Source organism: Pinus tabuliformis, chromosome 1_1 (assembly GCF_031772625.1).
Source record: "Pinus tabuliformis cultivar Carrire ecotype Pingquan chromosome 1_1, CPIR1, whole genome shotgun sequence".
Lineage (NCBI taxonomy): Eukaryota > Viridiplantae > Streptophyta > Pinopsida > Pinales > Pinaceae > Pinus > Pinus tabuliformis.
This window is the reverse complement of record NC_142297.1, coordinates 330,025,279-330,052,674: the sequence shown is the minus strand read 5'-3', so window position 1 is coordinate 330,052,674 and position 27,396 is coordinate 330,025,279. Positions and strand designations below refer to the sequence as shown.

The following is a 27,396-nucleotide window of genomic DNA, read 5'->3' as shown; positions in this document are numbered from 1 at the left end:
TGATGACCAGGAACCAGTGAATGATTCCACAGAGGAAGGAGTTTCATCCCCAGTGTTGTTTGGAAGGCCATTAAGGCTTCTGCTCATGCTAGTTCTATAACAAGGAGTTAAAATTGCAGTAAGTGTAATTTCACCTGAGAAAGCAGGTACAACATAAAAAAACTTGGACTTATGTTTTTTCAATGATTTGAAGGACAGTAAGGAAAATTCAGGTAAGGCATACTCAGCAGGTGAGATAGGTAAGGCAGGTAGACTCAGGGTAGGCACAAAGAAGCCCTGTGTTCTAATCAAACTGGAATTTCCATTATTTTCCTAAAAAATAGTTGCCGGTTTAGACTACGCTCGGAGGTTGCCTTTGGAAACTATATGAAGCACATGGTGGCGCATATACCAAAAACTGTGTCTGTGGGCAACCTCTCTGTGCTCATGTGCCATCCAAGAGTACTGCTACAACGTTTTAATTAAATGACGATGACTTTAACTCGCGGACGTCCAACAAGCCAAGAACCACTCTGCCTATTTATTATGCAACATCCATGCATAACTTTCATTAACGCAATGTCGTCGCTCAGTCTCCGTTTCGTCCTCATTGCGGCCGTCATCGTGTGCTTCTCTCATTTGGTAGCCAATGCATCGAGGAGGCATCCGAAGTTTCTCTTCATGCCTCTCCAACAACAATACTCCGACAGGCTGCTTTACACAGTGAAGATGGGGCAGAGAACCCCTATGCAGGACTTGCAACTATTGGTAGACATCGAACAAGACTACACGTGGGTAACATGCTACAACAATAGCTACATATCCTCTACTTATAGCCCGGTCGACTATGGGAAGCAACCTGCATTTGTGTTCTCATTAGCACTAGGAAGCCTACACTGTCTGCCTGCATTTGTGTTCTCATTAGCACTAGGGAAGCCTGCACTGGCCTACATGTGTCAGAGAGCCTGTCAAACACTTTCATTAACCTTTGGCTTTTTCAAAAGCCTGTCAAACACTTTCATTAACCTTTGGATTTTTCGAACATAGCGTTTTGGCAGGGACTTGCTGCTTAGCAACCTATCTTGTTCAAATATTAATCAAGCTATAATTTAAATATTATACCTTATTCCATAATTAAATATCATAATTCAAGTTATGTTATCATTATTTTGCAATAAAGAACATGAATGAATCCAAACCATCCCTTATAACCTTATGACGACATTTGTGTCTTCAGCTACAATTCCCTTATCCTGAAACTGAACTTAACTTCATTAAGCGCTAGCGGACGGATACAAATATCTATTATCCCACATGCTACAGGAAGATATGCACATAATTGGATGTTTGTGGGTTGAGCTTAATGGTCCATATACTGTCACTGATTCGAACATTAAATAAGTTTTTGGATGTTTGTATAAATGTCTATATCACATATCACAAAGTACATTATTATATAATGAAGTTTTATATTATATATTTTATATTACATCAATATATAATAATTTTTTAAATATTTATACCCAGATATATAGGGGATTGCCTAGTTGAATTACATAGTCATTTAAATAAAATGAATTCAACATAACTATTGATATCAAAAATTGCCTAGCTGAATTATATATTCATCTAAAGAAAATGAATTCAACCTAATTATCGATATCAAACAATTTTTTATAGATGTTTGTTGAGATGTTTATACTATATATTGACAAACAAATATTTTAATAGTTATGTGTATATACATATCGAACATAACTATTGATATCAAAAATTGCCTAGCTAAATTATATATTCATCTAAAGAAAATGAATTCAACCTAATTATCGATATCAAACAATTTTGTATAGATGTTTGTTGAGATGTTTATACTATATATTGACAAACAAATATTTTAATAGCTATGTGTATATACATATCGTTCCCTTATCAATTGATATATTAATTGAAGAAAACAAAGATTTCAACCTAACTATTCTGATATGGAACAATATTATATACACCATAACAATGCATTTTTCAATACTTATGGTCGTCTTAGCAGACTACGATCTTATATATATTAAATTAAAGGTAGGAAAGACATTTTTATCAACGGATTGGTTATTTCTAAAATATTTTGGAATAAGAAGATAAAGTATTTTGGAATAAGAAGATAAAGATAGATTTTTATTATAAAATTAGGAGTGACCTTATTTTTTTTCCCGTGGAAAAAGTCGTAATTTCTATTAAGTCAAAAGAAATTACATTCTGTAGATGTAGAGCATATGCATACTGAGGCAGGATGCCTCTCAAAAAACTTCAAAAAGAGACTGTTAAGAGTTTCAAGAACTACAACTGATAAACGATCATAAAAATTCCTCTCTCCAAACTGTTTATCCACGCAGGGAGTTCGGAGAGGTATGTATCCAAAAGATCTGCAGAGAAAGAAACATGTACATGATATGTTTTCTGTTGTCATGTACATTGCTATGCAGCTGTATATTGCTGCCCATAAACCAAAAAATATAATAACTATGATAGTTCGCCATAGCCGATACTGATCATTTTAACAGTTTTTATATAAACATGAGAAAGTAAAAAACCAGCATTTTGTGTTTGATGGGACCCCTTTCAGTTATGAGTGTCCCTTTGAGCCTGATAGTCATCAAAGGGTCTGTGATAGTGCTGAAAGAAAGTTCCATCCAGCTCCTCTTGTATTAGCCAGTCCGCTTCTTGCCTCTGCGCTGCTTGCTTGGATAGGTAGTCCGCCCGAGCGTTGCGCTCCCCGAGGAGAATACAGCTCCCTTTGCGGCTTTGGAGCGCGTCAGAGGAGGAGATGGAGGCTGAGCTGAACTTGAGACTTGCTTCTTGCGACGAGGTGCTGTAGGCGCTTCCACCGTGTCCGATGTGATGATGTTGTCAGTTCATGGTGCCAAAACTGCCGGGGGGTCGGGCAGTCCCTCTGAGGTAGGAAAGTCCTGGCCTGAAACAGTCTGCTGGGTCTTTTGGAGGAGGGGGCAGTCCTTATATAGATGACCCACCTGGTGGCATCTCCTGCATCTATAGGGGATGCCTTCATAATCTAACTTCTACTTCCTTGATGTGGATTTCCATTGTATGGTGATGTTTTCCGGTACTCCTCCTCTGGTGTCCATATGCACAAGGATTCTGGCATATGCCATCGCGCCCGTCGAGATATAAGATTTATCGGATTCCATGAAAGTACCAAGTGCATTCCCAATTCTCTTGAAGATATCTTCAGACCAGTACTGCAATGGCAAGCCCGGCAGTCTGACCCAGACTGGTCCTATACCTAAGAGCTCCGTCTCCGGGTCGAAAAGGGGCGTCCATCGCTTGAGAAGGACCGGAGCTTTCTCAAAATGCCAAAACGATGAAAGGACCCAGCTCGTGTGGTCCGCCCATGCAAATTTTAGTGCGAACCATCCTCGCACAAACGTCTGGACTGTAGGTATCTCCACAAGGTGTTGACCCCAGATCTCGGTCGCCCATTGCTTAATCTTTGCCGCTGAGGTGTGTCTGCCTTTGATCCGACCCACAAGGATGCAGTCCGCCAGATCCATGGCGTCCCCCCACCGAATATCCTCTTCCAGGCGCAGGAAAGCGTCCTCCGCGGTGGATTTGAAACAGCGTTGCTTCTTCGCAGGGCGGGAGGACATGCGGCCAGGGTTGACAGTAGCCTGTGAGCCCGCAGGGGGAGGAACAGGAGGGGGAGGGAGAGGGTTTGTCCCGGGGGAGGGGATAGCTTTAGGGAGAGGGGGGATCACGTGGTAGCTGCCAGAGGGAGCGGGAGGGGTTGAGGAAGGGTTTGAAACCGAGGGGAGAGGGTTTACCGCGGGGTGTGAGGGGTTTTCAGAGGGGGTAACGGGGGGAAGGGAGAGGGGGGTAAAACCGGATGGAGTAGGGGAGCGCCGTTCGGGGAGGATTGGAAACAGTCCGCTAAGAAACCCAAAGAAGCCGGAGAGGGGACCGCAAAGGAGTTCCAGGAGGAGGGTTCGCTAGGATAGAGAGAGGTGGGGAGTGACGGGTTAGTAGGGGGGGAGAAATGCTCGAAGCTAGCAGACATATTCCCACTGTTCAGACCCCCGGATGAAGAAAACGTGGAGCGCCAGATGGAGCTTTCCTCCAGCGGGGACTCCGAATAATCCACTGCCTCTGGGTCCATGTCAACAGCTGCACTGTGCCCTCCTCGGAAAAACAGGTAACCGCCTGATAGTGCTCCCTCGAATCCTGGTAACCGCTTAGGGTTTGCGCCGACAGCAGGGGGGACCAATGCGCCTATGCAGATGGAGTTCTTGGCAACAGGTCGCTATCTCCGTTAACGGTGAAAACGACTCCTTCAAAGATCCGTCGCTGGTCAAGGGGGTAGGCGCCATTCCGATGCATAGGGGGCAGGTAACCAGGAGAAAAAACCCAAGGTGTAGAGGAGTAAAGCAGGGGAGTAAGGGTAAAAAGGGTAGTGAAATCACGGGGTGTGGGGTAAAAACGAAGAACCGGCCCGAGAACCGAAGAGAAAACGGGGCGTGTACAGGGTCGTGGGGGGGGGGTTTACAGGGCCGTAGGACGGCCTGCAAACCCCTGTCAGTAGGGTTTCATTGCCATAGGTTGCAGAGCCCGCGGTTTTCCTTTCCAAATGTTCAAGATTATGAGCCAGGAGTGACCTTATTAAACTCACTTATTTTATTTTATTTCAAAATATTTTTCACCTTGTCTTAAGGATGAACCACATTAGTTGGTTTGAAACGTCGAACCAATCCTTACTATGTGATTAATCTGGAAGACTTTTCTCTAAATTGATGGATCACAAAAGTCTTAGATCTAACAATATTTTTTAAATTCAAAAAAAAAAACTAATAAATTTTAAAATGATGGTTTGATTTCAATTACAACTATCTATTTCATTGTTTATATATTACAGATTAGAAAATAATCAATCTTTGTAGACATTTCAAGTATTATATATATATTAAAACTACTTAATTTATCATTATTATACCTAATTATGAAAATTATATGGTTTGAGACTTTTTTAACATTCAAAGATTTATTCAAGGAGATGTTTTGTTGCTTAATTGAGGAGGTCATATTCCTCATCATCCAGAAGAATATAGGTTGATATTTGTACTAATTGGTTGGTATTTGTATCAATTGGTTCATATTTGTATCTATTTTAGTTTCAAAACTGATCTTATTTTCATATTATTCAAAGAAATAAGAATATATACATGGTTTATTCTAACTTTGACGATACTACTTTTCATGAAATCTCTTCTCATATTCACAGTTTAGAATTTAATATATTATTTATCTTTTATATCACTTGCATACTGATATTTTTCTAACTCTAGCTATATATCAATTTCTATATATACATAGATGATTTCATGAGATCTCTTCTCAGATTCACAATTTAGATTTTAATATATTATTGAATTTTTATATCTCTTGGATATAAATAATTTTCTGACTTGGACATCAATTTTTGTGTATATGCTTTCCTCATTATATATATAATTTTATTGCAAACATCATCTCACAACAACAATGATAATAAAATTATTTGAATAATATTAAAGACCTTAAAGAAGTGCCAATATTAAATGAGACAAATGTCAAATGATGTGAATGCCACCTCCATCTTCTTTTCTTTGGTTTTCATTACAAAAATTTTGAGGTCTAAAATGGGTCTCCTAAGGAATATTATAAAATAGTAGTAGAAATAATAAAATAAGATTAAATTACCTTATCAAGTTTTGGAGAGAAAAAACAAAAAAATATTTTTTCAACTTGTATTTTCAACTTATCTCCCTAGGATTTTAGTAAAATTTCAAGTGGGAGTACTCGTTGGATGTGGAATTTAATTTTGCATCCAAGGAGTAACCATGTTGCATACTTTTGATGGACCCTACTACACGAAAAATGTGAAATACATAAAAAAAATGTGATTGCAATTACATTTTTCATGTATTTCATATTTTTCATGTATTTCACATTTTTCGTCAAGTAGGGTCCATTGAAAATATGAAACATGGGTATTTATTGGATGAAAAATTAAATTTTACATCCAACGAGTGCTCCCACTCGAAATTTGAGTAGAATTGTAGCGAGATAAGTTGAAAAAATAATTTATTTATTTATTTTTATCTTTTTACCATTTTACTCCAAAAATGATGAATCATCCCCCATGGTTAACATCATCATGTTCAATCCCATTGGTTTTTACAAAGTTTATTTTTGTTGTATATTTTTGTTTTGAGGCTCATTTTTTACCTCTAAATTTTTCTAATGGAAAGATTCTATATATTGTAGGCATCTTTAAAAAATCGATCACCTCTGCTTGCACTCTGCAATGGGCATTTTGTAACATGGGAGATGCTGATCTCAAGTATGAATTTAATAAACTAAACTTTCATGGCCCTTTCAGTCTCTAACATGCATAGAGGAAATACATATATTGAATGAAACATAGAGGCCGACCCCAACCTCACATTGTCCACCCAGCGGTAGTCGGTAGTTGGAGAAAATTAACATAAGAGTTTGCTGATAGGAGGAAGGTTGAATATCAACCACAAGTCACATACGACTTCCTATAATCTCCACCAACCACCTACCGAGTTCAATTAAGTCGGATGCAACATTGGTCACTACTAAAATACATTGCTAATCGTCTTAGTATAATATTAATTGATGTGTTTGCAATCCCTATTGGCATTAATTTCCCTAGTAACAATCATATAAATACATAGTGTCAAAAAAAAATTACGCATCTAAAATATCATTTCTCCAATTCATGATGGAATATGGAAGCTCCTCTCTCTAGTAGAGAATACGAGCTTCAGATTGTGAAGAATGGCTAGTGAACTAAATGAAAAACAAAAACTCACCATTGAGATTTCAGATCCAATAGGCTTTCCTCCTCCAATACATGACAACCTCAACATGATCAAGAAACTAAGCTCAAATTCATTAGCTTTTGAATTTGGTGTTGGGAATGAGGGTATTGTCTCATTAATTTTAGGCTTTTTAGAACTAAGCTCATAATATCACATAATTGCAGTGTCGATGGCATCTACGAAAAAAAAATGAAAAAGAAACTCAGATTTTAGATTCCCCATAACAAAAAATTTATATAAAAGAAACAATGTTTGTCACAAAAATCGATCACAACTTTACCATTTCTTTGTCAAAATCTCAATATCACATACAAAACTTGGTAAAAAAATTGTGGCAAGTACAATGATTGAATTGAAATCAATGGTAACTCCAATTCCCAGTTTCTTTGATCAATTCAATGCCCGCAAGATGCCTTATTTTTTCTTTCTTGGGCACAGGTTGATCATTCACCTCAAATCCAAAAACAAAACACATAGATTAGATAACACACTGATCATTCACTTGATATCTAAAAAAAAAAGTTAAGAGGCAAAATGGAATACATATTCTATAATGAATTTCATAAGGAAAATAATGGGAAAAATGTGTGTAATAAATACCTTCAATTAGTAACCCTTTAAATGCTTTCTTGATCCATTCCTGCGGCTCCAATGGACGCACTAGCTCACGCTAAATGACACACTCTAAACGATAGCCCATTTTATGTCGATTATAATGAAGCACTGGTTCCAAGTCGAATGTTATGGATTGAATCAAAGTGGTGAAGTGGGTAAACGAATAGACCGAACAGAAAAAATATTTAAATTTATTTATCAAATTTCTTCATGGATTGAATCCAAGTGGCCACATTGTAACACCCTCCTCCCACATTTACCCAAGTTCACCAGTCTACTGAGGTAAAAATATGACGAAGAGTTATTATAATATGACCTGACCTCCTAGGCACAATTAAGAAAGTGGGGTCGACAACTAGAAACTTAATGACCTTCCTCAAGAGCTACAGGACCCCCATGAGCTAAAAAACCAGTCTAGGTGCCCTAACCCTGAGCTAGACTATTTTTTCACTGTCATAGACTCTCAGCTGCTTGCACAAGACTGCATTCATGTAAATGTAAGTCTTCTTTCGTATGCATTAGCATGCAAGATAGTGACTGTAGTCCCAATCTATGAGTTATGAGCATGCAACCACAGCATTAGTGCCACCTTTTCAGGGTTAGACTCCATATCACTACCCAAAACTTGATGAGAATTTCCAAAATAATGAATGACACAAGGACAAAGCCTCTAACATAAAACTTGATCAAGGACTTGACCTAGCCAAGCCTAACCATGACATGCATTTCGTCAAACATATGGAAGACATGTAATCTACAGGTCATGAATGCATATCTAAACATACGTGTCTGAAACTTATCTGAGATTCACCAAGAAGGTATAACACCCTTTCATAATAGTTGCAATAACATTTTTTAGCTCATACATTCATTGACCAATAAATAGATAAACAACTCATGACAAAAGCCATAGAATATACACATCATATGAACAACATACACTCATAAATTAACCAACATGTAAACCATGGAAACTTAGCCATAATATCACCAACATATTGCCAACATATATACATGAATCACAATATAATAATATCTCTTATTAACATATGAAATTTCCAACCAAGTCAGGGACTTCCATGTACCACCCGGCCATAGATTGGAATGAACAAAATGTCTCTTTCATCCAATCACCCTCGTGCCATATTCCAAGATTGAATGTGGGAACTCATGGAATGAACCAACCAAAAACAAACTAGGGATTCTAGAGGAAAAACCACCTCAAACCTCAACTAGTGATTCCATCTCACATTTAGACATCATTAATCATCACCAGATCGATATCTACCCAAGTTGTCTAGGGCTCCAGAGCATTTGTTCCACCCTGCCTCTAGGACTAGTAACTCAACCCACATCTGTCGCAGGGCTCCAGAGCGTTTGTCCAACTAAGGCTCTAGGACTAGTAACTCAACCCGCCAAGGGCTCTAGAGTGTTTTTCCAAACAAGGCTCCAGGACTATTAACTGAACCCAAGCTATTCCAGGGCTTCCAGAGTGTTTGTCTAACCAAGGCTCCAGGAACTAGTAACTCAACCCACAACCATAAGGAGCCTGAGAACCAATTAGAAAAAAATGGGAAAACCACAACACCATGACTATATAGAAAATGGCAAGGTTAGGAAAAACCATTGTCGATCCAGGCAATCCTCCATGTGAATGAAAAATCATAACCAAATAATCACATGCATATACCATGCATGCCAAAACTATCAAGGAAATCATACATGCAACTCGGTACCTAGAAAACAATCCCAATGTAGCTGTTGATCCCATTGTTCCCTTGCACTTTCCCACTTTCCTTTGCCTTCTTTTCCAAGTCCAATGAAAACTAGAGTGCTCTAAGCATGGTCCAACAATGCTCCAAGATTTCTCTAAGTGTGCCAGAGTATGAGAGAGAGAATAAAGAGAGATCTCCAAGCTAAATTTGGAAAAATGATTTATTATGAGGCCTCTATTTTCTTTATTTTTCCTTAATTTTCCTTCAATTTTCTTCACATACAATTATGTGACCTCTCACCTTCATTTTCTCTTATTTTTCATTGTTTTCATAAATAAAATGACAATTAATGCCACTTTGCCTTTGCCAAATTCCTTAGCCATTAATTAATCACCAGTGATCCCCATCACTATGTTTTTCCCAAGATTCAACTTGGAATATGTGTCCCATGACCTTGGCCTTATTTTTATTTTATTTTTACATAGGAATTCAACTAGGGCTATAAAAAAACCCTTCCGCTTGGGGGAACACCTTCCTCAATGTTCATTGAAACTTATAAACCAACAAAACACATGCTTCCCATTGAGCTTTATAACATATCTCGATGTAACATTTGCATTATCTCATACTGTTGAAACATAACCAACATATCATGAACACCATACTGCTTATTGGAGCTTTGTAACACAGATCGATGTAATATTTACATACATGTGCATATACATAGACATAACCAAAACACAACATCAAAACATATACCAAAATACATCTGCTCAACCAAATAATAGAGAAGGATAAATAACCTGCACCTGATCAAACATCTCCCATGTAGCTTCATCAGGCCCAAAGTGCTTCCAATGCACTTTAACTTGCTCGATTGCTCAATTTCAGAGCATGAGAATATTTCGCTGCAAAATGCATTGAGGTTCCGGTTGGAATTCTCCTTCTAGCTCCACCTGGAATACAGACCATTCAATCAAATGATGAAAATATTTCACATACTTCTTAAGCAATGACACATGGAAAACATCATGGAATTTCATTGTCGGAGGTAGTGCAAGTCGGTAAGCCATCGATATAATCCTGTCATGAATCTTGAAAGACCCGCAACACTGAGGTGCCATCTTGGCACATTACCCAATCCTCAAGGAGCTCTTCTTGGGCTAGATGCGTAAGCACACCTATTCCCCAACTTGAAACTCCTTAAACAACCTGTGTCAATCTACATAGATCTTCTTCCTGTCTTGTGCTACCTTTAAATTCTTCTTGATAACATCAATTCCCTATTCCATCTCTGCCAACATGTTCGGTCCAATCAATACCTTGTTCACTGGATCACTCCAACTGATGGGAGTATTACAACTCTGCCCATAAAATGCCTCAAACAGACTCATCCTCAAATATTCTTGATACCCATTATTGTACGCAAACTCTACCAGTGGAAAATACTCTTTCCACTTCTCTTGTTGATGCATAACATACATTCTCATCATGTAATCCAGAATCCTATTGACCCTCATTGTTTGTCCATCTATATCTGGATGATAATCTGTACTGAAAGCCAACTCTGTACCCAAACCTGCAAACAACTCTTTCCAAAACTTGGAAGTGAACTTGGAATCTATGTCTGACATAATATTCTTAGGAATACCATGTAATCTCACTATCTCCTTGATGAATACCTGAGCTACGTCACTAGCTAAATTTATAGACTTCACTGGAATGAAGTGAGCTAACTTTCTAAACCTTTCAACCACAAAATATGAATTCCATGGAAATGACCTCCCATTTTCACTCTATAATCGAAATTGGCTACAATAGACCACTTAGATGCTTACACTCTACTTTTACTTGTTGAAAATCCAAACATCTCACAACAAATTCTGTCACCTCTTTCTTCAAGTTCGGCCAATGGTAGAACTTCTTAACTGCCGTCGACATATTTTGATAACTCAGGTGACCTGAATATGGCTTGACATGAAATTCCCACAAGATAATATTATTGAGCTCGTTGTTGTTAGACACATAAATCTTGTCCCTAAATCTGATCAAATCATCTGCCACGAGATGATAGTCCACATCCTGTTCTCATATACCATGCTATTGTAACCTATGCTTAAGTTCCTGGTACCTGTCATCCTGTTGTCTTTCTCAGAAGATCGAATCCTAGAAATCCATCCCATATGTATTCATAACTTCTATGTTATTTACTTGTACTCTTCTGCTAAGAGAATCTGCAACCTTATTTTCTTTTCCCTTAATGTACCTGATCTCGAAGTCAAATTCACTGATCGTAGCCAAACACGTAGCTTACCTAGCATTCAGATTAGGTTGGTCAAATAAGTATCTCAATCCACTGTGATCACTCATCAAGATGAATCTCCAGCCAAAAAGATATTGTCTCCACATCTTCAATGCATGGATGATTGCTGCCAACTCAAGATCATGCATCAAATAGTTCTTCTCATGGTCATTCAAGTTTCCTTGGCTCACAACATACTACTTTTCCTTCCTGCATCAAAATTCCACCAAGTCCTCTCTTGCAAGCATCTATACATACCAAAAAATATTTTTCTGGATTTGGAATCTTCAATATTGGAACATTTGTAAGCAACTATTTGTTGGGTGCAGGAATTACACTTAAGCAAACTCGTCAACACTTAATTCGTCAATCCGAGGGATCCATAAACTTAGAGATGAAGCACAGGCAATGCCAGAGATGGTATGAATATTTCCAATATAAATCCCTACTTTCTTTAAAGGAAAGATTGCAGATTCAAACTAAAAAGAGAAAAATGGCAACTTGAACCATCAAAATAATCTAAGACTGGAACAATAAAGAATGCATTTGCAAGAGGGAATTAAAGATAAAGGGAAATCACTCTAGCTAATTATTGTTTAACTACTGAGTGTGTGTTTTTCTTTAGCAGAGACACTTAGCAGTCTCATCAGATGGGCCCTTAAACCTGCTCCTTTAGAGATTTCCTTCTTGCACTAATCTATCCTGTACTATCGCAGTCTGCTTGCACTAGTGCAGGAACAAAGATTTATGCAGAAGGTATAAATGGTGTCTTTACTAAAGGTGTTTTACTTCCTGCAAGGGCTTGAACTTTTCTAGGTTCAAAGCACTCAGATCCCGTGGCAAGAAACTAGTTCTTGCACCGGATCAAAGCTTCTTGCACTTAGCATTTAATTCTTAAAATGAGTGCTTAGTTATTGCAAGTGCTATTATACTGTTAAATCAAATTGCACACATAAAAATGAATGTTTCTGATCTTGACAGAGTGCAGGAATAAAGAAACAATCCATATACATTTATCCTGTCATAAGCATTTAATGAAAGAAAGAAGATTGTGAAAAGTAGACTAAGAAGGCTTGCTGCATCACACCAACGTGCACTGGTGCAGGTTCATTTCTCCTGCTTGGACCAGGCGGGGAAAACCAACCAAACAGAACTGTAGAAAAGGAAATATCACACCAACGTGCACTGGTGTAGGTTTATTTCTCTTACTTGGACCAGGCGGGGAAAGCCAATCTGAAATCAAGTGCAAGAAAGGAAATTTATCTACTTCACACAACGGATCCACTTTCACTGAAATAGGAATGCATGTGCTTAAGACTAAATCACACTTGACAATGTAAACACAAACTACAGGAAACCAGAAATAGGGTAAATGTGCTGGGTTGGCTAGACCCTAACCAACCAATGCGTTTCCCCTTTAAATAAAAACGCTGCTTAGTACTTCAATCAATTAATCATCTCAATTACAGAAATGCAATTTATAAAACATGAGGCGGAGCTCCCTTTTTATTAATTCACTGAGGCAAGTACATGCATTAATACATCGTCTAGCCTAAATTCGAGTGATAACAAAACATAGAAATCTGTTATGACCTCTCTGGCTGTGTCTCTATTCTATAAAAAAAGAAACTCCTCTAGTCCTATTTACATTCTACATTATATAGATCTTTGGCTAAGGGCCAAAATAGATCTTTCAACCGATTGCATAACCAACCACAAAATTTAGCTTCTCGGCCTTTAAACTTAGACAGTTAATAAAACTGGCCATAGCCAATCTCCAGGTTTTGTTCTTCACAGTTTTGATCTCGGCTACCTTTGGATCGATCTTGCTGTCATGGTTGAAGCTGCTCAAAACGGGGCGATTCGATCTCGGCTGCCTTTGGATCAATCTTGTTGTCGTGGTTGAAGCTACTCAAAACAAGGCGGTGATCAAGGAGGTTCAAATCTGCTGCAAGGATTTGTTGTGCTAGCAATGGTGCAAGATCCGATCCTGCACTAGGATCAGCGGTCACAGTAAGTACTCTAACTACAAAATAAACATTAGAGATATTGATAAGTTACAAAGAGTGATTATAAGCAAGAAATCATGTAATAAATAATTAATTAATGGTAAGTTAAGTTAAAAATATGAAAAATAAAGTTTATACGAAATATGTCACCGTGCTTGTACTGGTGCAAGATGAGGGTGTATAAGAGAGGTAAAACAACGGTAAATGGTTATGATTTAGGAAGGGGAAAATGGCAAAAAGAGAGCAAATTAGGGGGCTAACACTATTTATACCACTTAAAACTAGTTTCACATTCCTCTGTCCATTCAAATTTCTTTCCTTTTCTCTACAAATATGTAATAGGGTAGGAAATTTGTGAGCAGTTCCTGCTGAACCGCCTATAATAAGCTGCTAACCCCATGAATGATCTGAACTAATTCACATTTCTAAGAGCTTCCCTCTCCATAATAACTCTGATATTTTCTAGATCCACTGCTATACCCTCCTTGGAAACCACATGCCCTAATAAATGAACCTATGACTGAAAGAAATTGCATTTTCTAAGCTTGGCAGACAATTGATGCTCTCTCAATAGTCTTAACACTTCCTCTAAATGTTCGACACACTCTTCCTCATTCTTATAATATATCAATGTATCATCAATTAATACAATCACAAACTTTTATAGATAAGGACACAACACATTATTCATCAAGCACATGAAAGTAGCTAGAGAATTAGTCAAACCAAAAGGAACTACAACAAAGTCATAATGCCCATATCTGGTCTAGAAAGAAGTCTTGTAGATGTCCTCTTATTTGATGCATACGTGATGGTATCATGATCTCAAATCAATCTTCAAGAACACTGATTCTCCCTTTAGTTGAGCGAACAAGTCATCAATCCGCGACAAATTGTAGCTGTTCTTAATCGTCACCTTGTTCAACTGTCTGTAATTAATTCATAACATGACAATACCATCCTTCTTCATAAACAATATTGGTGCACCCCAAGGTGACACACTTGGCCTAATGTATCCCTTATCAAGCATTTCCTTCAACCACAACTTCAATTCCAGCAATTGCAGAGTACTCGTAATGTATGGTACCTTTGATGCTCATGCTACTCCTGACATTGACTCAATAGAAAATTCCACTTCCTTATGAGGCATTAAATCTGAGACATCTACTAGAAACACATTATGAAACTATTGCAAAACCAGGTTCCAGTTCAAGACCTCAACATCCTCAACATCGTTACCTACATTCCCTTTCTTGTGACTACGCTTTTCCTGCATAACTGTAACCATTAGAACTGATGTCACCTTCTTCTTACCCAGCAAGACTCTTTGTCCTCCATTGTTATCGAAGCACTCAATAGCATTATGATAGAATTCCACCTTAGTCTTGTGGATGTACAACCAATCCATACCTAATAGTATATTGTATGATTCCAACTGAAGCACATTTATATGTACTGATGTAGACATACCATTCAACTTAAATGCACAGGCTCTTACCCAAAGATGCACTCTTTTTTTAGTACATGTATCCAATTACACTAACCAAGATTATGCATGCACTTCTTTATTAAAACCACACTTATCCACCAGGTTAGGACTGATATAACTATAGTTAGATCTAGTTTCAATCAAAATAGAAACAACTTGATCACAAAGCTTACCTTACATCTCGATAATAAATGATTGATGATCAACCTGCCTATTATCCAATGCTCCATAGATCCATGGAATAATTTGTCCAACATCCCCAACTATCTTTGCTTCCTAAGCACTGTAAATCTGCAGTCGTCCATCCTAATTTTTTGGACAATATCTCTTACGATGATCCTTGCCACAAGTCCAACACTGTAAAGGCTTCCTACCATCACCCTTGTTCTGCTCCTTAGACTGAAATACCTATCCTCTGTTAGCTACATTAAACTTCTTGTGCAGTGATGCATTCTCCTTGTCATATATATCTTGTGATTTTCCTCTCTTCTTAATCCACTTTCCCTCATTCTTATCATTACCTTTCTAAACTTGCTTAGTCTCATACCCGTGCTTTGATTTCTCATAACAATGCTTCAACTTTCTGATGGATTCCTCCAATGATCTAGGCTCACTAAACTAAATCTTATCTTTGAATGATATTGACAACCCACTGATGAATCTCTGCACCTTGGCCTTCTCCTCCTTAAGGTAAGACACATATCTTTGCAACTCCAAAAACCTACTAGTATACTCCTCATCAGTCATAGATCTCATCTTCAAATTATAAAATTCCTTTTCCCTGTCATCATAGTATCTCTTAGATAGATACTTCTTCCTGAAAAGTCTCTCGAACTCACTCCAAGTCAACTCCTCTTCCTGAATACCTCTGACATTCTTTACATATTCCACCAAATGTCTGCTTTGCCTTTAAGACTGAATGTAGCTATGCTGAATTTCATATTCTCTGAGTAGTCATGTAACCTAAAGAATTTATTCATCCCAAGAAACCAAGCTTTTTCATATTCTAACTTCTTTAATTCTCCATCAAATGTAGGAGGCTTTGCTTTCTTGAATTACTCTGGCAAGTATTGCTTCTCACTCCTCCTATATCGATGGTGATGGTGATGGAAATGTTGTCTCTCTGAACCATAACTAGAATGAAATCCACAATCATTATCCCTCCTATCAGGTGTATCAAAGAACCTACCATCTCTAACTGTATCATCCCTATCAAACATGTATCTTGATCGATACTTGGTTCCATATACCCCATTGGTTCTTTCCTCCTGTCCATGACTAATCCTAAGGGGTCCCTGTCTCGGCAAGTCTAGAAAATTTTGAAGGATAACTACATTAACCTTTGGTTGTTTCTCTTGTGCCCTATCAAGTATTTCTTTTGACTAAATTATTATGTCATTATCCACCTTATAACTCCTTATCGCTGGTTTCAAACTTCTCAATTTGTCTGCTATGTGAGGGGAGTACTCATCACCATGTTGCTCATATAATCTATAGGGAGAATCACGTGAACTGTAGTCCATTATCTTGCTTGTCATGTTTTATCCTCTACTTCCTACAAGCATACCATGTCATATAACCAAATATAAACAAAATCAAATGTACCTTAGTGAAGTTTCGGGGAGGCTATCTCGTGTGCACCAATTAGTCCATATTAGCATAACATATGTATATATGTAATGAAATCAACATACCAAACATACCAACATCAACATCATCAACCTCTACACAATGACACACAACTGCAACAATGACCAACACCATGCATACATATGAAGCACATATACAACTGACATACATGCATGACAAACACATTCCGCCCATCCAGTCCAAGTGTTGAACCTGAGAGATATAATACCACTCTGTAATACCCTCCTCCCACATTTACCCAAGTTCACTGGTCTACCAGGGTAAACATGTGACAAAGAGTTACTATGATATGACCGTATCTCCTAGACACAATTGAGAAAGTGGGGCTGACAACTAGAAACTTACTAACCTTCCTCAAGATCTACAAGACCCCCGGGAGCTAAACAACCACTCCAGGTGCCCTAACCCTGAGCTATACTACTTTTTCACCGACTTGGACTCCCAATCACATGCACAAGACTACACCAATGGAATTGTAGGCCTCCAATCACATGAATAAGCTTTCAAGGTGGCGACTGCAGTCCCAATTTCCCAATTTTGAGCTTGCAACCATGACATCTGTTGGGGAAATTATATGTGTTATAATTCCAACATTAAATTATTAATCTGGGACTCGTAAGCTTCGACGCACAAGCACAGGTAATGTAGGATCAACATATCTAGCCTAAAATAACATCTAATAAATTCTAGAATAAGGTACAAAATCGAGTATGTAATTACTATTTCTAGTTTAATTTATCTAATCATGAACAAAAATAAATATAATTAAAGCTTCCTATGAATTTAAGCAAATAACCAACTATCTATTCAAATGATTATTGCACTACAATTCAAATAAAGTTCACACAGGAAATTAAAACAACTACACTGTAAATGGCATTCAATCCCTAAAGCATTAACACACAACCTATACTAAAGAATAACACTTTGTCTCTAATCGATTCTGGACATTCTACGTAGAGCACAATGTTACATGAATCTCATGTTGCTGATAAACATACATGATCATACATAACGAAAACATATTTCAATTTAAATCAAGATATTGAGTTTGAAACACAATAATTGCTTCTCTTTAAGGATCCGTTTTAAATTGAAAAGATCCATTTCTAAACATTCATGACTGTAAAAGTGAAATCATGAAATTTTTCAGGTATAGGAGATATTAACGGAAATGTTCCTCTGCTCGCAAAGATTCATCGATGATATACTTGTTGTTCCTTTCCAAATTTATGAAAACAGAGTAAGGAAGCTTAAGTACGAAATCAAATGTAGAAATTCTGAAATCTATTTAACAAAACAACTTGGAAATGAAATGTAAATCTATTGACTGTAGAAAAACACACTTCCTACACAAAACTATTCTCAGGATCACACCATAAATCAGAAGGCAATTACATAATCTGGAATGCAGAAATAAATTGACAGAGCAATTAAATCTACTTCAAACCATTTGCAAGGAATAAAATATAAAAAGGAAATAAACACACTTACATAATATAGGTTAACCCTGCAAACACGATGGGTTTAGGTGGACTTTCCTGTCCATGTGCTGTAGGTCTAAGCTCAATTCATAAAATGGACACCAAGGCTACAACAATTTCATCACCTTATATTAAATTATCGAAAAAGAGAGTTCAATGTACAATAGTCATCTAGTTGTACTTCCTCTCCTATGTAACTCCTATATGAGTAACCTGTAACTCCCCCTCTAGTACTGAGTGAATGAAATATATACTATGCTTTTACAGTTTGAGATCCTGAACTCAAGGATATGATCTTAGCCATATGCCAACAAAATTACAAAAATACATTTTAATTGATTTTTTTGGAATTTGGTTATGGCAAATTTGTCTTGGGAAATCTCATGATCCATGCATAGCTTGATTGAGATCTAGAATATCTGATTGCAACTCCATATATCTTGAAAGAAATGAATAAGTATTTAACCCGAAATATCCAAAACTGTGGTTGATCCGAAACCGTCAAACCCAGAATTCCCGTGCTTGATTCTGTACTTAAGATTATGTACTTAAGAATTCTACTGACCATAACTTATTCGTGGTGATGAATTTTGACAAATGGTTTTTGGGTTACCTAAATGAGGGTACTTTGAACAAACCCCATGTCTTTGAATCCCGAGATTCTTCTTCATTTGATCAAAAACTGAGATTTTAATCTACAACTATTCTATACTTAACTTGTAGCAATTAGTTTAATTTACCTATGAAGAATTTCAACAATGGATCCATGCAGTAAATAAACTTGCAAAAACCATCATGAGTAAATCATACAAAATTAATCTCTAATCATTGAAAAGTCAAGAAAACTAATGATAATCAACCACAAAGTGTAAGATATGAATTGGTTGCAAGTTGTGGAATTATGGTGTGAGATGAGTTAAAAATATAGGAATTTAGGTTATGAATAATGATATTGTACAGTGGAAAAAATGGGCATATTTGAGGCCCAACATCCCACATGCATGTAGATTTTCATATCCTCATGCAAACAAATCCCTTGCTCATTTAAAAATTCTTGACATTTTTTGTAGATGTTGGTTCTTTGTGGGACAACATTGCTTGAATATTTGGAGGTGTCGATTCTTGTGGAGCAACATTCTTCACATTTAACATATCATACTAATTTACAAAAGAAATACAAATTGAGGACAAGAAAGGGATGGATGAAGAAAATACGATGGATGAAATGAGGTGGTGATGGAGATGGTAAGTATGTGAATAGATGTTTGCATACTCTGTCATCGCAAGGCCAATGTTGATAAGTGGTTTCCTTTATCATTTCATGGCAGTAATGACTTCATGCTTCGAATAGAATGCTTGTTATCATGGGAGGAGAAGACACTATAAATACTACCTTTATCAATATATCATAAGGATTTGCTTTTAACATGGTCTTGTAATCAGAGTATGTATTTTTATTATCAATGGTGAATGGAAGGAAAACAAAAGGATAATGATTTATGAAAGATAAATGGGGAAGTGGTTAATCATTAAGTTTCCTAAATCTTCTAATGAATTAGAGAATCTTAAGCCAAATTTACCTCAATTTTTACCTTTATTGTTGATGTTCTTTGTACTGCAAGATGAAGTGGAGGATGGAATGGATGGAGCTGATTTGACTACTGATATGATTTGTTGAAGAAGGTTGAAGGATGAACTAAAGGGATTAAGGATGAACTAAAGGTCCCCTTCTCCCCCATGCCTGAGGATTTGGATATCTCCACATGATTAAGGAAAGGTGACTGCTACTGCAAATGAATGGCCAGGCTGTTATATGGCAACCTTTACTGAAATAAATATACTGCTGCAAATGAAAATGGAAATGTTGATACAAAGATCCAACTGCTGTAAATTTGTGTTGAGATCACAAAACCATATAGTCTTCAAACTCTACACACCCAAGTGAAATCTTGCATATGTGAATAAATGGTTTTGATGTCGTACATAAGCACGTATCATTGGATTACAACCCATTGAGGAGGTTGTTGACCAATGCGAGATATCCCACCTTTGATGTCAATGGGAATCAAGGCACTAGGTACATTCTACTAGCCATGAATGATTTGTCAAAGTTGAATGGACTACAGAATTAATCCACCAAGAAACATTGATGTATTTCCTTAGTATATGACAAGGACACCTGCCATTAAGGCATGCAGGCTCCCAGGTACCTTATCTAACCCTAAACTTGATCCCAGATGATGTGTTTATGTCGATGGGACAAGGCTTATTGGCAGGTGGGTCTTAAGGGATCCCACATCAACTAACTTGAGTATAAACATAATGACTTGAAAGATACATGATTTGAAGAACTCAAACAAATTTACAAACTTTATTGGGAACCTTGCCTGCTAGTTTCCTGGTTTTCAAGCAAAGTCCCTGTCCAATTGCGGCAGACAAGCTACTTTTCACAAAAGGACTTATTTTTCTTTACTATTTTCATTTATTTATTTATTACAATACTAAATTTCCTACTCTACTAGAAAAGAGACGTCCTCCTGTGAAAGAGAACTTCCAATGAAGCCATGTGCAAATCAGGTACAAAGATATATTCATGCCTAGATTTAACATATAAAATTTAGAATGTACATGAGCATGAAAAATCAGCAGTTTTGAAAGATGCAATACAAAGAGTATTTTAAGATGAGGGTGGTACTTTGAATGGATTGTGGTCTGGAACCAATGCTTGATGTAACCTTGGTGATATTGGCCCATTTCTTCATTTGGACTACTTTTAAAGTCCTCGTTTTCCATGCCAGGAAAACTTGGATAATTGGTCTTTGGAATGCATACAAGGATTATTGATGGGCATGGTGAAATTTCCTCAATCTCAGTTCAGCAGGATGCTCCTCATCGGACTTGGTACATGAGTTCTCAATATCCTTGGTAGATAGGAAAGAGGAATCAAGGGAGACTTCCAAATCATTTTTTGGCTATGGAGAGATAGATAATTTCCTTAATGTGGTTAGGATGAACTCTTCCTGAGAGGCAGATATCCCAGCTATTGCTAGGATTTGAGAAAATACTTCGAGGGACATTCTTCAAGCTCTCAACCATTCTTGAATTTCTCCTGCTAGTTGATGATCCTTGTCTCGCAACATGAATCAGTACACAAAGGTTCTTACAACACCCCAAAAATGTTTTATCTTTAAAGAGCTTGAAATTTTAATCTAAATGAATAAAAACTACTAATTGCAATAAAACTCACCAAACTTGAACTCCTCACTTACTTGGAAAAACAAACTTTGGAATGACCCCACCATAATGGACACGTGGCTCTTCACTCACGTCTTACAATATTCTCTTCCCTCTAGTTGCCTTGCAACTAAGATCACACCGAAAACTTGTGAAAGAAACTATGCTCTAATCCCTTTAGCACCTCCCCGACAATGGTGCCAAAAATGTCGGGGAAATTATATGTGTTATGATTCCAACATTAAACTATCAATTCGGAACTCGTAAGCTTTGAGGCACATGCACAGGTAATGCAGGATCTCAACATCTAGCCTCAAATAACATCTAAGAAATTTTGGAATAAGGTACAAAATCGTGTACAAAATTACTGTTTCTAGTTTAATTTATCTAACGATGAACAAAGATAAATATAATTAAAGATTCCTAGGCATTTAAGCAAATAACTAGGTATCTATTCAAAGGATTACTGCACTGCAATTAAAATAAAGCTCACAGGAAATTAAAACAACTACACTGTAAATGGCATTCAATCCCTAAAGCATTAAGACACAACCTGTACTAAAGAATAACACTTTATCTCTAATTGATTATGGACATTCCACACAGAGCACAATGATATAGGAATCTCATGTTGCTGATAAACATACATGATCATAAATAATGAAAACATATTTCAATTTAAATCAAGGGATTAAGTTTGAAACACGATAATTTCTTATCTTTAAGGATTCGTTTTAAATTGAAAAGCTCCCTTTCTAAAAATTCATGACTGTAAAAGTGAAATCCCGAAATTATTCATGCATAGGGGATATTAACAATAATGTTCCTATACTCGCAAAGAGTCAATGATGATCATACTTGTTGTTCCTTTCCAGATTTATGAAAACAAAGTAAGGAAGATTAAGTATGAAATCAAATGCAAAAATTCTGAAATCTATTTAACAAAACGATTTGGAAATGAAATGTAAATCTATTTACTAAAGAAAAATACACTTCCTACACAAAACCATTTCTGGGATCACACCATAAATAAGAAGGAAATTACATAATCTAGAATGCAAAAATAACTTGACAGAGCAATTAAATCTACTTCAAACCATTTGCAAGGAATAAAATATAAAAAGGAAATAAACACACTTACATAATCTATGTTAACCCTACAAACATGATGGATTCAAGCATATTTTCCTATCCATGTGTTGTAGGTCTAATCTCAATTAATGAAATGGACACCAAGGCTACAACAATTTCATCACCTTTTATTAATTCATCCAAAAACAGAGTTCAATGTACAACAACCCTGTAGTTGTACTTCCTCTCCTACATAACTCCTATATCAGTAACCTGTAACTCCCCCTCTAGTATTGAGTGACTAAAATATCTACTATTATTTTACAGTTTGAGATCCTAAACTCAATGATTTGATCTTAGCCATATGCCAACAAAATTACAAAAATACACTTCAATTGATTTTTCTGGAATTTGGTTTTGGCAAATTTGTCTTGGGAAATCTCATGATCCATGCATAGCTTGATTGAGATATAGACTATCTGATTGTAGATCCATATAGCTTGAAATAAATGAATAAGTCTTTAACCCAAAATATCCAAAACCGTGGCTGATTTGAAACCGTCAAACCCAGAATTCCTGTACTTAAGAATTGCGCTGACCATAACTTCTTTGTGGTGATGAATTTTGACAAATGGTTTCTGGGTTACCTGAATGAGGGTACTTTGAAAATCCCCATGTCTCGGAATCCCAATATTCTTCTTCATTTGATCACAAAATTAGATTTTAATCTACAACCATTCTATACTTAACCTATAACAACTAGTTTAATTGACTTATGAAAAATTTCAGCAATGGATCCCTGCAGTAAATAAACTTGGCAGAACCATCATTAGAAAATCATAGAATATTCATCTCTAATCAGTGAAAAGTCAAGAAAACTAATGATAATCAACCACAAATTTTAAGATATGGATTGGCAGCGAGTTGTGGAATTATGGTGTGAGATGAGTTAAAAATATAGGAATCTAGGTTACAAATAGTGCTATTGTACAACGAAAAAAATGGGCATATTTCATGGCCAACAACATCAGTGCCACCTTTTTAGGGTTAGACTCCATATCACTACCCAGAACTTGATGAGAATTTCCAAAACAATGAATGACATAAGGACAAAGACTCTAACACAAAACTTGATCAAGGACTTGGCCTAACCAAGCCTGACCATGACAAACATTTCTTCAAACATATGGCACACATGTAATCTACAAGTCATGAATGCATATCTAAACATAGGCGTTTGAATATTATTTGAGAGTCACCAAGAAAGTCTAATACCCTCTAATAATAGCTGCTACAACATTTGTTAGCTCATACATTCATAGTCTAATCAATAGATAAACAACTCATGACAAGATCCATATAAGATACACATCATATGAACAACATATAATTAGAAATTAACCACCATGTAAACCATGGAAAATTAGCCATAATATTACCAACATATTTCCAACATACATACATGAATCACAATAAAATAATAGCTCTTATTAATATATGAAATTTCCAACTAAATCAGGGACTTGTACGTACCACCCGACCATAGATTTGGCTGAACCAAATCTCTCTTTTAGCCAATCACCCTTGTGCCATATTCCAAGCATGAATGTGGGATCTCATGGAATAAGCCAACCAAAACCAAATCAGGGCTTCCAGAGGCCAACCCATCTCAACCCTCAACCAGTGATTCCACCTCACAGTCGAACATCACTAACCATCATCAGATGGTCTCTACCCAAGTTGTTTAGGGCTCTAGAGCATTTGTTCCAATCCACCTCCAAGAATAGTAACTCAACCACAACTGCCGCAGGGCTCAAAATCATTTTTCCAACCAAGGCTCCAGGACTAGTAACTCAACCCACCAAGAGCTCCAAAGCATTTTTCCAACCAAGGCTCCAAGGCTAATACCTCAACCCAAGCTGTTACATGGGTTCTAGAGCATTTTTCCAACCAAGGCTGTAGGAACTGGTAACTAAACCCACAACCATAAGGAGCATGAGAACCCATCAAAAAACAAATGGGAAAACCACAACACCATGGCTATCCAGGAAATGGAAAGGCTAGGAAAAACTGTTGTCAAACAAGGTAATCCTCTATGCCAATGACAGATCTTAACCTAATAATCACATGAATATACCATGCTTTCCAAAATTAGCAAGGAAATCATACATGAAACTCTGTACCTTGAAAAAAATTATGTTTTATTTGTTGATCTTGTTGTTCCCTTGAGATTTCTCGCTTTCCTTTGCCTTCTTTCCCAAATCCAATGAAAACTAGAGTGCTCCAACAATGATCCAATATTTCTCTAACTGTGCAGGAGTATGAGAGAGAGAGAGAATAGAGAGGGAGCTCCAAGGTAAAACTGGTAAAAGGTTATCACACTGACTAAAAGCTGTGAACTGGTCCTCAGAAACCTTTTTATCATTGAGGCCTGTATTTTCTTAATTTTTCCTTAATTTTCCTTCAATTTTCCTCGCATGAAATTATGTAACTTCAACTTCCTTTTCTCTAATTTTCCATTTTTTTCATAAATAAAATGCCAAAGAAAGCCACTTTTTCTTTTCCAATTTCCTTACGCATTAATTAACCACCAATGATCCCCATCGCTATGGTTTTCCCAACATTCAACTTGGAATACATGTCCCATGACCTTGGTCTTATTTTTATTTTATTTTTATATAGGAATACAACAAGGGTTGTTACAAAACCCTCCCCCTTGGGGGAACACTGTCCTCAATTTTCATTGATACTTATAAACCAACAAGACATATGTTGCCCATGGAGCTTTATAAGACAACTCGATGCAGTATTAACATACATATGCATATACATAGACATAACCAAAACACAACATCAAAACATATAAAAAAATAAATCCTCTCAACCAATGAATATAGAAGGATACATAACCCGCATATGATCAGCCACCTCCCATGTAGCTTCATCGAGCCCAAAGTGCTTCCACTGCCCTTTAACTTTCTCTATTTCTCGATTTTGGAGCCTAAACATATTTTTTGCAAAATGCACTAAGGTTCTGGTTGGAATTCTCCTTCTAGATCCACCCTGCAATACAGACTAGTCAATCACATGATCAACATATTTCACATACTTCTTAAGCAATGACACATGGAAAACATCATTGAATTTCACTATCGGAGGTAGTGCAAGTCAGTAAGCCACTGCTCCAAGCCTCTAAAAAAAAATTGAAAGGCCCACAATACTAAGGTTCCATCTTGGCACATGACCCAATACTCTATCAAAAATTCCCAACTGTCTGTGCTTCCTGAGAATTGTAAACAATGCTCTACCACGCTAATGTTGTGGACAATCTCTCCTGTGATGATCCTTGCCACAAGTCCAACACTATAAAGGTTTTCTACAATCACCCTTGTTCTGCTCCTTAGAATGAAATTCATGTCCTCTTTCAGCTACATCAAACTTCTTGTGGAGTGCTATATTCTCCTTGTCATCTATATCCTGTGGTTTTCCTCTCTTATTAATCCACTTTCCCTCATTCGTATCATTACCTTTCCAATCCTACTTAATCTCATACTTGCACTTCGATTGCTCATAAAAATGCTTCAACTTTCTCATGGCTTCCTCCAATGATATAGTCTCATCAAACTCAATCTTGTCTTTGAATGATACCGAAAACCCACTGATGAATCTCCACACCTTAGCCTTCTCCTCCTTAAGGTAAGGCACATATTTCAACAACTTTGAAAACCTGCTAGTATACTTGTCGTCGGTCATAGATCCCATCTTCAACTCATAGAAATCCTTTTCCCTGTCATCATAGTATCTCTCAGATAGATACTTCTTCCTAAAAACTCTCTCTAACTCACTCCAAGTCAACTCCTCTTCCTGAATACCTCTAGCATTATTTACATCTTCCCACCAAATTTTTGCTTTGCCTTTAAGACTGAACATAACTATCCTCTCTTTCATATTCTCTTAGTAGTCATGTAACCTAAAGAAATTATTCATCCCAAGAAACCAAGCTTTTTCATCTTGTGACTTCTTCATTTCTCCATCAAATGTAAGAGGCTTTGCTTTCTTGAATTCCTCTGGCAAGTATTGCTTCTCACTCCTCCTATACCAATGGTGATGTTGTCTCTCTGAACCAGAACTAGAATGAAATCCATGACCATTATCCCTCATGTCAGGTGTATCCAAGAACCTACAATATCTAACTGTATCATCCTTGTAAAACCCGTATCCTTATTGAGACCTACTGCCATATGCCCCATTAGTCTTTTCCTCATGTCCATGACTAATCCTAAGCAGTCCCTATCTCTACAAGTCTGAAAAACTCTAAATGATAATTGAATTAACCTATGCTTATTTATCTTGTGCCCTAGCAAGTATTTTCTGTGACTTAATTATTTTGTCATTATCCGCCTTACAAATCCTTATCTATGCTTTCAAACACCTGAATGTGTCTTCTATGTGAAGGGAGTACTCATCACCATGCTGCTCAAATGATTTGTAGGGAGAATGATGTGAACTATAGTCCACCATCTTGCTTGTTATATTTGATCCTCTACTTCTTGAAAGCATACCATCTCAAATAACCAAATATAAACAAAATCAAATGTACCTCAGTGAAGTTCAGGGGAGGCTATCATATCTACACCAATCAGTCCAAATTAGCATAACATATGTATATATAAATGAAATCAACATACCAAACATACCAACATCCACATCATCGAACTCTACACGATGACATAGAATTACAACAATGACCAACACCATGCTTACATTTGAAGCACATATACAACTAACATACATGCATGACAAACACATTCCACCCATCCAGTCCAAGTGTTGAACTTGGGAGCTATGATAGAACTTTGTAACACCCTCCTCCCACATTTACCCAAGTGCACTAGTCTACCAGAGTAAACATGTGACGAAGAGCTACTATGATAAGACCTGACATCCTAGACACC

At 37.0% G+C, this 27,396-nt stretch overlaps 1 pseudogene; it reads left to right on the top strand.

The window, feature by feature from the left end:
• Window positions 1-4,251: 4,251 nt before the first annotated feature.
• Window positions 4,252-27,396, top strand: part of LOC149212905 (glutamate synthase 1 [NADH], chloroplastic-like) — a 32,984-nt pseudogene continuing 9,839 nt past the window's right edge.